Genomic DNA, 15,071 nt, shown 5'->3' with positions numbered 1-15,071 from the left:
CTCCCCGCTGCCTCCTGCCTCCGGCGGGGCTGGGCCGGTCCGCAGCCTGCGAGCTCTTCTCTGGGCTTGCTCAGACCCTTTGTTCTGTGAACGGCCGGCAGTGTGTTCAGGCCGGTTAATTTTCTCTCTCTCTCGCTATCCCACAGTTTAAGTTGGAATGTCACAAAAGCTCCCTCCGATTGTCCTCAGGGCACTCAGGCCCGGTCCTTACCCTAAGCAATGCCGCCCGCTCCTCTCCGTTCCGCCCCCACTTGCTGGTGGCGGATGCGGGCGTCTGGGGTACTTTTCTGCTGGGAGTTGCTTTTAGGCACGGTAATCTGTGGGTTTTATTTATTTTTCCTCCCAGTTAGGTTGCCCTCTGCGATTCGAAAACTTCCCCCAGACCCGCCAGTGCGAGGGTTTCCTGGTGTTTGGAAACTTCCTTTATTAAGACTCCCTTCCCGGGACAGGTCTCCGTCCCTAGCTCTTTTGTCTGTCTTTTTATCTTTTATATTTTGTCCTACCTCCTTTCAAAGACAATGGGCTGCTTTTCTGGGCGCCTGATGTCCTCAGCTAGCGATCAGAAGTTGTTTTGTGAAGTTTGCTCTGCATTCAATTGTTCTTTCGATGAATTTGTAGGGGAGAAAGTGGTCTCCCCTTCCTGTTCCTCCGCCATCTTCAAGAGATTCATTTTAAAGATGTCTTTGGAGAGAAATGAAGATATAAAGTTCATGATTTTTTTTTTTTTTTCCTCAACAGTTCACAAGAGCAGTGATTCCCAGGCTTTCTCAACAATGTACCCTATTTCTGGGCACACTTACCACTGAGGATAAATTCTTCTTTTTACAAGAAGAAGAAAATTTTGGAGGAGTGCTATCTACAAGGGCGTGTAGCTATTCAGAGAGGTGAGTCGTTTGTTTAGAGGATGGGGAAAGAGGTAGCTCACAGAGAAAATACTGAAGAATGTTTCATTTATTGTGAGTGGGACTTGACGTGGATGGTGTGCATTTCACTAAATATCAAGTTAAAAGATCCTTGTCATTGATGGTCTTCTAATTCTAGATTTAATTCTCAGTTCTTTATGTGCCATCTGTGTAAATTTGGACAAGTCATTTAAATTCTCAGAGCTCCAGTTCTTTTATCTGTAAGAGAAAATTTCATATGAAAATGCTTTGCCAATGGGAGAGTATAATATAAAAATAAAACTGTTATTGCTTATTGTTAATTACTGTTATTTGCTGCTGTTACAAAATTCTATGGAATAAGTTAGCGGCCTTGTGTCTCATGGTGCAGTTGGTCTGTTGAGCTTGGTACTGTAGATTGAGGGCTTTGTCCTGAGTGCCTGGAGTGGAAGGTGTTTCACACCTGTCCCCCAGTAAACGCAGCATCATACTGTTCTTTCAGCTGCAGGTTTCTGTTATCTACTTTTTGAAACTTGGAGGAAAGGGTGGAAGTTAAAGACAAGATCAAAGATGAGAAAACAACAACCACCTGTATTATTTGTTACAACAAGCAAATCAGTGTTGTTTAATGCACACACCAAACCTTGGAAAGTGAGTGCTATTCCTACCATGACATTTTTTCTCAAGAGACAGGATTCCTTAGGGAATCGCTTAAAAGCAGATGAAAACCATTTTGTTTTACCGTGATTGGGGAGATATTATTGGATGGAAGGAACTCGAAGTTCATGATTTTTTCTAATGTTTTTGATGACATGTACAGTTTCTATAATGATAAAGTGGCTAATTAAAGATAAATAGTGGATGAACAAAATCTTTGTGGAGCACCTGTTATGAATTAGGTCCTATTGTAGATGCTAATCCCCGTCATGAATGAAGCAGGTGAAGATCCCTGCCCTCATGGAGCCTGTTCTACCTTGGAGAGAAATAGTAAATAATGTACACAGTAGAGAAATAAGCTAAAAGCAGTCAGGATGTTAGAAGCCAGAAAGAACACAGGAAAAGAAAAAGCAGAGCCAGGTAAGGGGAAGTGGACGTATGCTGGGTGGGTGGGAAGATAGATTTCAGGGTCAAGTGAGGTGGCAGGACCTGCCTTATTGAGGAAAGACAGGAATTCCGGGGTTAGCCCTGGTGTGTTTCAAGTGGAGAAGGAGCTAATACAAAGCTCCTAACAAGGGGACATGGTGATGTCCCAAACAAAGCCAGGAGGCCTGTGAGCTGGAGTAGAGTGGGTAGGAGAGAGAGGAGCAATGTCAACTCTAGAGGAAATAATGTCATTTCCTTGGTTTAGATACATAAGGAAAGTTACCTTGTCTTCTTGTCTCTCTGGTTTATTCTAAGTATTTTGTTCTATTTCCTCTGCAATTAGGGTACACACATGCACAATAAGTAAACTGTACCTCCACCACTGTATCAGTTTCCAAGTGTTGCTGTAACAAAAGACCACAAACTGGGTGGCTTAAAACAACAGAAATGTATTGTCTTGCAGTTCTGCGAAAGTCCCAAATTAAGGTAGGGTCACGCTCCCTCCCATGGGATGGGAGGATGTCACGGTGGTGGCAGTCATTGGCTGGCGTTCCTTGGCCTGAACTGCATCACTCCAGTCTCTGCCTCTGTAGTCATGTGACTTACTCCCTAAATGTTTGTATCTTCCCTTGGTGGTCCTTTCTTTTTAAGGAATCCAGGCATATTACATTAAGAGTCTAACCCAGGCGTCCACAACCTCTGGGCTCCAATGCCTGATGATCTGAGGTAGAGGTGATGTAATAATAATACTGGAATTAAAGTACACAATAAGTGTAATGTGCCTGAATCAATCCTGAAACCATCCTCCCCACCCACCATGGTTCATGGAAAAATTGTCTTCTATGAAGCCAGTCCCTGGTGCCAAAAAGACTGGGGACTACTCTAGTTTGATGCCATCTTAACTATGACATCAACATTCACCTTATTGCCAAATAAGTTCACATTCTGAGGTACTGGGGGTTAGGAATTCAATACATCCTTTGGGGGGACACATTCACCCAAAACAGCACCTTAAATAATACATAATAGTCATTATTATCCCCATCTTGCAAGTAGAGAAACAGGCTCAGAAAGCTTAAATGACTGGGCCAAGGTCAGAGTCAGTAAGCAGAAGAGCCTGGTCCGTGTTATTTTCATCATGGACATATCAGTGCCTTTATCAGTGTGGTTTTATCATGCTGTGACAGTGACGGAAGGATGGAGGTGACAGAGCCCTGCCCAGGTCGATGCATTGTGGTCCTCATCCGTACTGCTTAACCCCAAGGCAGCTCACAGTTAACACTCTACCTCAGCTTCCTGTCAAAAGGAAAATAGGTGCCCCTCCATAGACCACTCCCCATTTTGCATTTCATTCCATAGCATGGTAAACATAGGAAACAGATGCTTTTCCCCTCCTTCAGGATTTTTTTCCAGGAAAATATTGCTATAATTTCTGTGGCTTGTAGAACATTTTGTGACAGGACCACATGTTTTTTTCCTCACACAACATGGGGAAAAAAAAAAAAAAAAAACACGACTCTCTGAGTCAGTTGGCATATTGCAATAAAATTAGGGGATTTTGAAAGCATTTAATTTATTTTGCTTTCTCATTATATTTAAGCATTTCTTCTTGATGTAAAGCTTATCTAGCCATTGGTAAGCCCGAAATCAACTCTAGAACCTCGTTTATGCTCAGTCTTAAGACTAAGGGAAGCACCAAGAAAAAGAAGGATGCAGCAAAACTGAACTGAACTCTTTTCTGTGGGTCACAGTGAGCAGTGATATTGTTACGGAACCAAACTTGGCCTACTCATCCATGTGCAGTAAAGCACATCTCCTCACACCAGGTTCTCATGAAGGGAAATACAGCATTTATCGTAGGGCACCAAGCAAGAACAGGCAGCTTATGGTCGAAAGACCCGAACTCCCTGGCAGCTTTTCAGAAGGGATTTCAAAAGCAGCATGAAGGGGACCCAGGGTATGTGATCAGCGCACAATTCTCAGATTGGTTGGCATCAAGGTGGAGTTTCATTGGTTGGCATCAAGCTTCATTAGCCTTTTGGTTTCAACCGGTCTGGGGTCTATGTTCTAGTGGTCAGTTTCCATCTGGAGCTTCCTGTAAAAACAACCTAGGAATGTGTATCAGGCCTTTATCTGTATCTTTCAGGGAACCTTCAGTCTGATGATCCTGCAATGTGTCAGATTTATATGCTAAATTATTAGCAATTTCCTGGCCCAACAGCTCTTTGTTTCTATATCTTCACATTTCCTTTTCCTTAACTCTTGAGTCAGCCTTTAGAGACGCAAGGGAGGCCTGGGAGACGAAAGCAAAAGCCTTTTACTTCAAAGAACAGGTACACAGGGGCTTTTTCAGGGTTTCCCCTTTTCTTTGATACTCCTCAATCTTCAGGGGAACAGGTTCAGGAAAAGAAGCAAAGTTTTGGATAAAGGGGTTAATCATAAACTCAGCAGAGAAACTCAGTTTCAGGGGGACTTGGTTTCAATGTCCCCTGGCCAGGGTGAATAGTCCTCAGAGGCAGGGGTCCCAGAGGAATGTCTAAACTGTGGTCTAGGAAATTCAAGGCTAAGCAGTAAGTCTAGGAGATGGAACCAAGCCGTGGTTGAAAAAAGAAGCCATAAGGTCAAAAGGGGAAAGGTCAGAGCTAGATCAACAAAAGACCACCTGAGTGGTTTAGAAAATTGGTTGGGTGAGCGTTTGGGAGGCCTGATATTCTACGGCCCTAACTGCACGGGGTGGGGTCCCAGGAAGGAAGGTGTGGGGTAAGACGGGGCAGTCCCAAACCTGCTCTTCCCAAATATGATCATTAGCAGTTTTGTTGTTGTTACATAGTCTACAAGTTTCTTTTCAAATTCCCTTCTTTTTACCTCAACTCAGTATTTTTATTCCCCCTACATTCTGGGACTTTTCTTTCCACTTAACAGCTGACTGCTTTGGATCTGTGTGTGGAAGTGTATGTTCTTCTTAGTATCAAAAAGAAGTGGGGAAAAACTGTCTTTCTTCCAAAGATGCTTCTGCTCTTTGTTAAAATTGATGATCTGTGATCCTGAGAGTGTGTGGAAAGAGCAGTGTCTTCATATTTTAATGCTAAACGGAAACAACCCCTGGCCTTTGACGTCACCACCACAGAAGGCCACTCCCCAGAGCGCAGCTTGGTCACACAGCTCTGGGAGGGGGCAGGGGGCTTGTGAGCACGGGTGCCCGCTCGGCTCGAGATTCTCCAGCCACACAGGTAACCGCAGGTGGGCAGTCGCTCTCGCTGCTGCTGCTGCTGATGGTGATGATGATGAAGGACCAGGCAGATCAGGGGTCAGTGGTTAAAAGTACTTCCCTGAAACAGACATCATGGCAAAATGCTGGAGTTTCTCTAAGAAAGACTAAAGGGTGACAAACACTGGAAATGGCTCTTTGCAACCCCATGGACTGTAGCCCGCCAGGCTCCTCTGTCCACGGGATTCTCCAGGCAGGAATGCTGGAGTAGGTGGCCATTCCTTTCTCTCGGGGATCTTCTTAATGCAGGGATTGAATCCAGGTCTCCTGCACTGCAGGCAGATATTTTGCCATCTGAGCCACCAGGCTCTAGGGGTTTACCTGTTCTAGCTATTTCGTATAAATGGCATCATGCAATATTCTTTCTGTGTCTGGTGAAACATTTGTTTTCTGTTACAAGTCATTTATTTCTTTCAGTCTGCTCCTAGCATTGCCCTCGGATAGCTGAAATGCTCTGGGAAAATGAAAATTTCTAATTAGGACCTAAGAAGACCTCTTCGGGAATATCTACTTCACCTTGGTTGCTGGTGAGCTTATGAGCCAAGTAACAGCTGAGAATGAAGTTATTGACTTTGCAAGGATATGAAGAATTGGACTTTACCTTATTCACATCTATCTTGACTCTCAATTCCTTCCAGCAGCATCTCCAGTTTATGTCTTGTGTAGCGATCTGGACACCAATTTATCCCATTATCCAAATGAACCTGTAATTGATATTTTGGCATCAGGATACTAGAGATTATATTGCTGGCCTGAACAACAAAGCATAGCCTCCCCCCAGGGAGTAAAATGATACTAGCTGTTGAAGACGAAAATTTGAGAAATACTTTACACTCTCCTCTCTTAGGGAGGCTGCTCATCCTCCCTCCTCCCTTCCCTCCCTGAAGAAATAGAGGCTGCCCAAGAGGGCTCTGGGATGCAGACAGCAGAGGCTTGAAATAAGATGCCTCTCTCCATCTGCCGGACGTAATCCAAGATGAGCTGCACAGATGAAGCTGGCAGAGAAATGGGGAACCGGATGGCAGACAAGGTTCTAAGGGGACAAAAATCCTAGCTAAATCCTTTTATGGGAGCAAAAGAGCCTGCTGGTCTAATAATGCGGAATCCAAGAAGGAAATTGATGTAGTGCTAGTGGTTTAGTGAATGAAAGTTTCTTTTCTGTAGACCCCCTAGGGTCTAACTAGTAACAACTAAATAACCAGTAACAACTAATGTGTTCTGTGGGATGACAGTTAAATATGGGACAAATGATGACTCGTCTGCACCAATGGTGATTATCATGTACTGTTTTATGTGCTAGGTGAGATTGAATCATTGACTGCCTGCTCTGAGATATTTTTTCTGGGAGCCTGAAAATTCCACTTTAGAGTAGCTGATGGATTTGATAGGGTCCAGCAATGACAGGGCTGGGGTGGAGCATTTTTGTTGATTCCCGCTCCCTTCTCTCCCACCCTCCCTCCTTCTCTCCTCTCTCCCCGTCTCCCTCCCTCCATTCACCTGTAAGGAGCTTGTTATGCACCAGACCCTGTGCTAAGGACTTTTGTTGTTGTTCTTCAGTCCAACTCTTCATGACCCTGTGGACTGCAGCACGCCAGGCTTCCCTGTTCTTTACCATCTCCCGGAGCTTTCTCGAACTCATGTCCATTGAGTTGATGATGCCATCCAACCATCTCATCCTCTGTCACCCTCTTCTCCTGCCCTCAGTCTTTCCCAGCATCAGGCTTTTTTCCAGTGTGTGGGCTCTTCACATCAGGTGGCCAAAGTTTTGGAGCTTCAGCTTCAGCATCTGTCCTTCTAATGAATATTCAGGGTTGATTTCCTTTTGAATTGATTGGTTTGATCTCCTTGCTGTCCAGGGGACTCTCAAGAGTCTTTTCCAGCACCACAATTCAAAAACATCAATTCTTTGGCATTCAGCCTTCTTTATGGTCCAACGCTCATATCCGTACATGACTACTGGAAAAGCCATAGCTTTGACTATACGAATCTTTGGCAAAGTGATGTCTCTGCTTTTTAATACACTGTCTAGGTTTGTCATAGCTTTCTTCCAAGGAACAAGCATATTTTAAGCGCTAAGGATGTGAAATGAGACCCTGCCACCCAGGAGTTCCTGGTCACTCCCTTCTTATTTTCTCTCTTTTGTTTCCTGTTCTACTGTTACAGAGGACGTAAGCAGCTGTGTATTTGTCCATCTCTCATAGTAGGAAGTAGCTTCCAAAGGCCAGAGTCCTTCCTGCCTTTAAGCCTTTGATTCTATTGATAGCATTGCCCTAGCAGAAATTTATTGAATTGAACTCAGATATGTAAACAGATAACTGGATAAAATACAGTTAGTGATATTTGAGCGAATTTTGCACAAAGTGCCTGGAAGCACATGGGGCAGAGTCAACAACTGCCAAAGGCAGCCAGCGGGCCTCCTGGAGGTGTCACTGGAGCTGTCTTGAAAGATGAGAAGGTGTTTGCCAGACAAACAAGGGGGGTGCCCAGTCTTCTGAGGTCACACCTGCGTGAATGTTTCTTGGGAGGTGATCCTCTAATCCTGCCCTTTTCTTTCTTTAATGAAATTTCAAATGAAGCAAGTGATTCTGCTTGATTTGCCAGGAGCTTTGGATCAAGTCCTGGGATTAAGTATGGGCTTCCCTGGTGTCTCAGTGGTAAAGAACTCACCTGCCAAGAGACAGGAGTTCAGTCCCTAGGTTGGGAAGATCCCCTGGAGAAGGAAATGGCAAATCACTCCAGTATTCTTGTCTGGAGAATTCCATGGATAGAGGAGCCTGTCGGGCTATAGTCCATGGAGTCACAAAGTGTCGGACGCGGCTGAGTGACTAAACAACAACTGCGACAGTCCAGGTACCTTTCCAGAAAGTGACAAAGCTGGTTTCCTCTAGGGGCTAAAGCCCCTCTCCCACCAAAGAAAAGAAAGTCTGTTGACTTCCTCACCCCTACAGTGCAACTTGCTTTCATCTTCCTTTTCCTTATTGAAATATTAAATATTAAGAATTTCATTTCCTAAACGAGTTTGAGTTGGAGCCAAGATTTCACTCTAGTGATCCTTTCACCATCGTAGCAAACACGCCCAGAGAATGCCTGCACTGCTCTGGAGTGGAGACTTAAAGAGACCCAAGGGGAGAGACTTTCTGCTCCTAAAGAGCCTAATGCTGTGCTTAGTCACTCAGTCGCGTCCAGCTCTTTGCGACCCCAAGGACTATAGCCCGCCAGGCTTCTCTGTCCATGGGATTCTCCAGGCAAGAATACTGGAGTGGGCTGCCATGCCCTCCTCCAGGGAGCCTTCCCAACCCAGGGATTGAACCCAGGCCTCCCACATTGCAAGTGGATTCTTCACTGTCTGAGCCCCCAGGGAAGCCCAGAATCCACACCAAACAGGAAGTGAACATCAGCCCAGAAGTGCTCCTCTTCTGCCCGTTACTATTGAAGCAGATCTTCCTTGCACACAGAGTTGACATCGACACTTTTTGACACAGCTGACTCTAACCCTGAAGTTTTTAAAATTTATCTATTTTTTGCTACTCCTTGTGGCTTGTGGGATCTTATTTCCCTGACCAAGGATCGAACCCGGGCCCTCGACAGTGAGAGGGCAGTCTTAAACACTGGACTACCAGGGACATCCCTAAACTGAAATTTAGAAGTTTCAAGGCCCAGGGAACAGTGAAGAGAGCCATACTCACCACCAGAAGATTTACCAGAAGAGCATCTTTAGTCTAAACTTGACAGTTTTTATGTTTCAAGTTTTTAATATATTTTAAGAAACCTCAGAAAGTCCTTTCCACGCAGAAAAATACCCCCAAAAGGAGCATTTATCTAAAAGGAGCATTTATTATTTGGTTATATATATTCATGTATTTTAAGGGCCTCTATCATTTTATTTTCATTTATCTATGATAAATTTCAGTGTTTTGTGAAACTCAAGAATTTTGCTAGGACTGGAACCCCGATTTATAATTCTGATGATTACACAGATGAGGATGTCACTTAGCAAAGCTCATCTTGCCTTCCCCACACAGTTCCTTTTGAAAAATATTTATTTATCTTTAGTTGCACTGGGTCTTTGTTGCTGTGCATGTGCTTTCTCTAGCCGCTGTGTGAGCTCACTGCGGTGGCTTCTCGAATGTTGCCGAGCACAGACTCTAGAGCAAGGGCTCAGTAGTTGCAGCACACACAGGCTTAGTTGTCCTGCGGCATGTGGAATCTTCCTGGACCGAACCTGCGTTCCCTACACTGGAAGGCAGATTCTTTACCACTGGACCACCAGGAAAGTCCCTTATGTGATTCTTGAGTTGGGCACCACTTGTTATAGGTAAGGTTGCTCACCCAAACTTCCCTCTTCTCTCGCTTTTCCAGTCATCAGCCTAGCTGTGCTTCAGTTCAGTTCAGTTCAGTCGCTCAGTCGTGTCCGACTCTTTGCAACCCCATGAATTGCAGCACACCAGGCCTCCCTGTCCATCACCAACTCCAGGAGTTCACCCAAACTCATGTCCATCGGGTTGGTGATGCCATCCAGCCATCTCATCCTCTGTCGTCCCTTTCTCCTCCTGCCCCCAATCCCTCCCAGAATCAGGGTCTTTTCCAATGAATCAACTCTTCGCATGAGGTGGCCAAAGTATTGGAATTTCAGCTTCAGCATCAGTCCTTACAATGAACACTCAGGACTGATCTACTTTAGGATGGACTGGTTGAATCTCCTTGCAGTCCAAGGGACTCTCAAGAGTCTTCTCCAACACCACAGTTCAAAAGCATCAATTTTTCAGCACCCAGCTTTCTTCACAGTCCAACTCTCACATCCATACATGACCACTGGAAAAACCATAGCCTTGACTAGACGGACCTTTGTTGGCAAAGTAATCTCTGCTTTTTAATATGCTACCTAGGTTGGTCATAACTTTCCTTCCAAGGAGTAAGCATCTTTTAATTTCATGGCTGCAATCACCATCTGCAGTGATTTTGGAGCCCAAAAAAATAAAGTCTGCCACTTTTTCCACTGTTTCCCCATCTATTTCCCATGAAGTGATGGGACCAGATGCCATGATCTTAGTTTTCTGAATGTTGAGTTTTAAGCCAACTTTTTCACTCTCCTCTTTCACTTTCATCAAGAGGCTCTTTCGTTCCTCTTCACTTTCTGCCATGAGGGTGGTGTCATATGCACATCTGAGGTTATTGATATTTCTCCCGGCAATCTTGATTCCAGCTTGTGCTTCTTCCAGCCCAGCATTTCTCATGATGTACTCTGCATATAAGTTAAATAAGCAGGGTGACAATATACAGCCTTGACGTACTCCTTTTCCTATTTGGAACCAGTCTGTTGTTCCATGTCCAGTTCTAACTGTTGCTTCCTGGCCTGCATACAGGTTTCTCAAGAGGCAGGTCAGGTGGTCTGGTATTCCCATCTCTTTCAGAATTTTCCACAGTTTATTGTGATCCACACAGTCAAAGGCTTTGGCATAGTCAATAAAGCAGAAATAGATGCAAAGCAGTTGAGGAAAACAACAGAATGGGAAAGACTAGAGATCTCTTCAAGAAAATTAGAGATACCAAGGGAATATTTCATGCAAAGATGGGTTCGATAAAGGACAGAAATGGTATGGACCTAACAGAAGCAGAAGATATTAAGAAGAGGTGGCAAGAATACACAGAACTGTACAAAAAAGATCTTCACGACCCAGATAATCATGATGGTATGATTACTCACCTAGAGCCAGACGTCCTGGAATGTGAAGTCAAGTGGGCCTTAGAAAGCATCAATGTGAACAAAGCTAGTGGAAGTGATGGGATTCCAGTTGAGCTATTTCAAATCCTGAAAGATGATGCTATGAAAGTGCTGCACTCAATATGCCAGCAAATGTGGAAAACTCAGCAGTGGCCACAGGACTGGAAAAGGTCAGTTTTCATTCCAATCCCATAGAAAGGCAATGCCAAAGAATGCTCAAACTACCGCACAATTGCACTCATCTCACACGCTAGTAAAGTAATGCTCAAAATTCTCCAAGCCAGGGTTCAACGATATGTGAACTGTGAACTTCCAGATGTTCAAGCTGGTTTTAGAAAAGGCAGAGGAACCAGAGATCAAATTGCCAACATCTGCTGGATCATCGAGAAAGCAAGAGAGTTCCAGGAAAGCTGTGCTTAAAGGACTTCAAATCCAAATGCCAGGTCTTTCATAATTCATTCTGACACCTCCCACTCTTCCCAGAAGTGTTTTTTTTTCTTCCTCCAAACATCCACAGCACTTCATCCACCCATACACACTCAAAACTTAACATTTTCTACTTGGTTTATAATTTTTTGGTAAATATCTCATCAATTCAGTTCAGTTCAGTCGCTCAGTCGTGTCTGACATACCTCCTACTAAATATATTTCCCATGGAGTCAGTGAGATTTTCTTTATGTCTTTGTATATATCTCATCTCCTCTTCCCTCATCATTCCCTCTTCTCTCATCCCAATAGCCGTCTCAACATAAATCCATCACAGATACTTGGTAATAATTCACTAAATGGAGTCAATGGATGGAATTTCCATCTCGATAAATGTATCCAAGAATGTCTTCATCCTTTCCAGATACCATAATCCATAGCGTAAATCCTTATACCAGTGTTTCCCAAAGTATGTTTCACGAACAACTATTCTGAAGAATGTTTAAAAAAGAATTCTTAAAACGTCTATGGTTAAAAACTTTTGGGAAATTCTAACAAAGTTTTAAACAGGATTCTTACTGTGGGACTTCTCACGTTGTAAGCATTGAGGAGTTTTAGTTTCAGAGTCTAAAATGAGGCAGTAAGGCTGTGTTCCTTCTGTAAGCTTGAGGGGAGAATCACTTTCCTTGCCTTTTCTAGCTTTTAGAGGTGTCTGTCTTCCTTGACTCAAGGCCTCTTCTTCCATCTTCAAAGCTGGCAATGTAGTGTAAGGATGGAAAGTTTTTCTGTTTTTCCCTTCTAGGTTCTTTGGCTAACCTGATAATTAAATTGCCATATGAAAGACTGTTGTTGAGTCACTCAGTCATGTTTGACTATTTACGACCCCATGAATTGTAGCCCACCAAGTTCCTCTGTCCATGGGATTTCTCAGGCAAGAACACTGGAGTGGGTTGCCATTTCCTTCTTCAGGGGATCGTCCCGACCCAGGAATCGAACCTTCATCTCTTCTGTCTCCTGCATTGGCAGGTGGGTTCTTTACCACCAGCACCACCTGGGAAGCTATGATAGATTAACAGGAGAAAAGCAAATTTAATTTTGTATATATGGGGGTCCCATATATACATGAAAATATGAAACTCAAAGAAATCACCAAAGTAGGAAGTTTTTATACCTCTTAGACAAAGGAACAATAAATTTGTGCAACCTTGACAAAACAAAGAGGTTTGGGCTTGGGGTAGTAAATTAGTGAAGAAATAACAAGTTTTCTTTGCACAGCCTTCTTGGTCTTGAATTCCCCATGTCTGGTGAGAAGGATGCCTTCTATCCCCCAGGGAGGATACCTTTCACATGGGAGACTTATTTCCCATTTTTAAGGGCGACACGCGAAGGTCAAAGTGCCCTTTTTGCACTGTCTCTTTCCCAAGTAACTTTAACTCAAAGTAATCAGTGTGCCCAGATGGCATACTTTAGGGTGGCATATTCTGCTTGCCTTCAGTCTCATGTTCCAGTCTCTCTCCCTCTCTGATGTCTGCTTCTGTCATCACATCTCTTCCTATGACCCCTGACACGCCTTCCTCCTGCTTATAAAGGTACTTGTGTTTGCATTGGGCCCACCTGGAAAATCCTTCCCATGGGATACTCTTCATGTCACAATGCCCTTAATTTAATCACCTCTGCAAAGTTCCAGTGCACAGAAGGTAGCACATTCACAGGTTCTGGAGACCAAAAGGTCACCGTCTCTGGGGTTCCTGTGTCTGCGGCAGTTAGGGGAATAAACCTTTCATTCCTCGACAGAGAACTGGATGGAATACCCACCACCACCTCTACCATTATTTCTAAAGGAAAGTGAATTTTGAGTTGTGATGCAAAACAAGTTCACATCTGCAATACACAATCAAGGATAAACTGTGAACTCTGTGTATAGTAACATCAGCAGTTATGACAGTAAAAATCACTGACAGCCATCCTACACCCAAATCTGCCTAAACTCTTCTCTCACAGTCCCAGGTATATAGCCCTCGTCTTCACAGTACATCAGACAAATTTTGTGATAGGACTGTCCACTAGGATTATTTTTCCCTTCAGAGTTTTCCATGATCTTTTAAACTGTTTACAAATGTGAACCTGTTATACATGATTTTGCACTGAGTTTATTCTCTGTACAGGAAGCTATACTCTTCTGGTAGTCTTGTTTTTAACCATGTCTTACCCACTGCCCCAGAGACGTCAGTAACATCTATCCAGTGTTATCGTCACTAAGTAGGGTGTGATGCAAATGGTAAACCAGAAACATGGTACATGAGAAGCTTGGTAAGGTGTGAAGACTTGTGGGAAGAAGCTGACTATGAGGAAGACTAGAAATATACAGTGGAATATTACTCAGTCATAAAAGGGAATGAAATTGTGCCATTTGCAGAGATGTAAATGGACCTCAAGACTATTACAAAGTGAAGTCAGAAAGAGAAAAGCAAAAATATCATATATTAACGTATGTATGTAGAATCTAGAAAACTGGTACAGATGCAGCTGTTTGCAAAGTAGGCAGAGACACAGATGTGGAGGAGAAGCATGGACACCAGTGAGGGGAAAGTGGAGGTGAGATGAATCGGGAGGTTGACATATGTACATGTTGATGCTGTATATAAAATAGATAGCTGATGAGAACCTGCCGCATGACACAGGGAACTCCACTCAGCGCTCTGTGGTTTCTATGGTGACCTCAATGGGGAGGAAATCCAAAGAAGAGGGGATATAGGTAAACATAAGCTGATTCACTTTTCTGTACAACAGGAACTAATATAGCATTGTAAGGCAACTATACCCCAGCCAGATGTTTCTAAAAATCAAACTAGAGATGGAAAAAAAAGCTGACCAAACAATAGAATTATGAATTGAAGTCTGAAATGTGTCATGTTTTAAAAGACTTTGTGGGGAGTAAACCCATAAACACTGTCCTGTGCAAAGAAAATCAGGTTACCTAAGGAAGCTACTTGATTTCACATAACTAGAATGATTTTCCTAGTGTCAAAAAACTGGACTTTTCTTACGAAATATAGCCATGAAAGATCTTTGAAACTTCATACAGAATTACATATCAGGCATTAGGAGGGAGCAGTGTAAAACTGATTAATATCAGCCTCCCTTCAGCCCACACAGACAACATTGTCTCATAAGACACCAAGTTCCTCCAAGGCAAGGACATTGTCTCATTAATCTTTGAGTCCCCAGCCCGCACATGTAATTTGGCATATTGTCATAATGTTTGTTGATCACCAAGTAAAATGGTTGCAAAGTTAGTCCCTTCCTGTATGATGGAAAGGAAATTATGTTTGAAAAAGCTGACAAGGGAGGAGTGTATGAGAAAAGAGAAAGAGTGTGGTATGTTGAGATTTTCAAAGGAGATGTCTAGAGATTTTCTTCATTCTCAAAGTGTTCATTTTACTACAGTTATACCAAAGTATTCCATCAAAAACAACAACAACAACATATGCACTATCAATAGAGAAAAACAAAAGTATATTGAGATTCTGATGTTGATATTAAGTTATGAGAATCATTCTTCAACTAAATTTCATATGTTGTTGTATACCCACTGTTGCATGCATAATCTTAAGGAATCACTTGCAAATAATTAAATTGGCAATTACTAAATCAAAGAATTCTCACAGGCTACTATGTTTTCCTTAGAAGA

General features: G+C 43.2%; 1 protein-coding gene across 1 annotated transcript in view; it reads left to right on the top strand.

The window, feature by feature from the left end:
* The first annotated feature begins 755 nt into the window (after positions 1-755).
* Positions 756-15,071, top strand: part of CRACD (capping protein inhibiting regulator of actin dynamics) — a 128,514-nt gene continuing 114,198 nt past the window's right edge. The window contains exon 1 of the mRNA XM_061145907.1: positions 756-884. The gene's annotated coding sequence lies outside the window, so the exon portion shown is untranslated. The remainder of the gene's footprint in view (positions 885-15,071) is intronic.

Source organism: Dama dama, chromosome 6 (genome assembly GCF_033118175.1).
Source record: "Dama dama isolate Ldn47 chromosome 6, ASM3311817v1, whole genome shotgun sequence".
In the NCBI taxonomy this organism is placed as follows: Eukaryota; Metazoa; Chordata; class Mammalia; order Artiodactyla; family Cervidae; genus Dama; species Dama dama.
The sequence above is the reverse complement of the archived record's forward strand: the minus strand, read 5'-3'. Positions and strand labels throughout refer to the sequence as shown.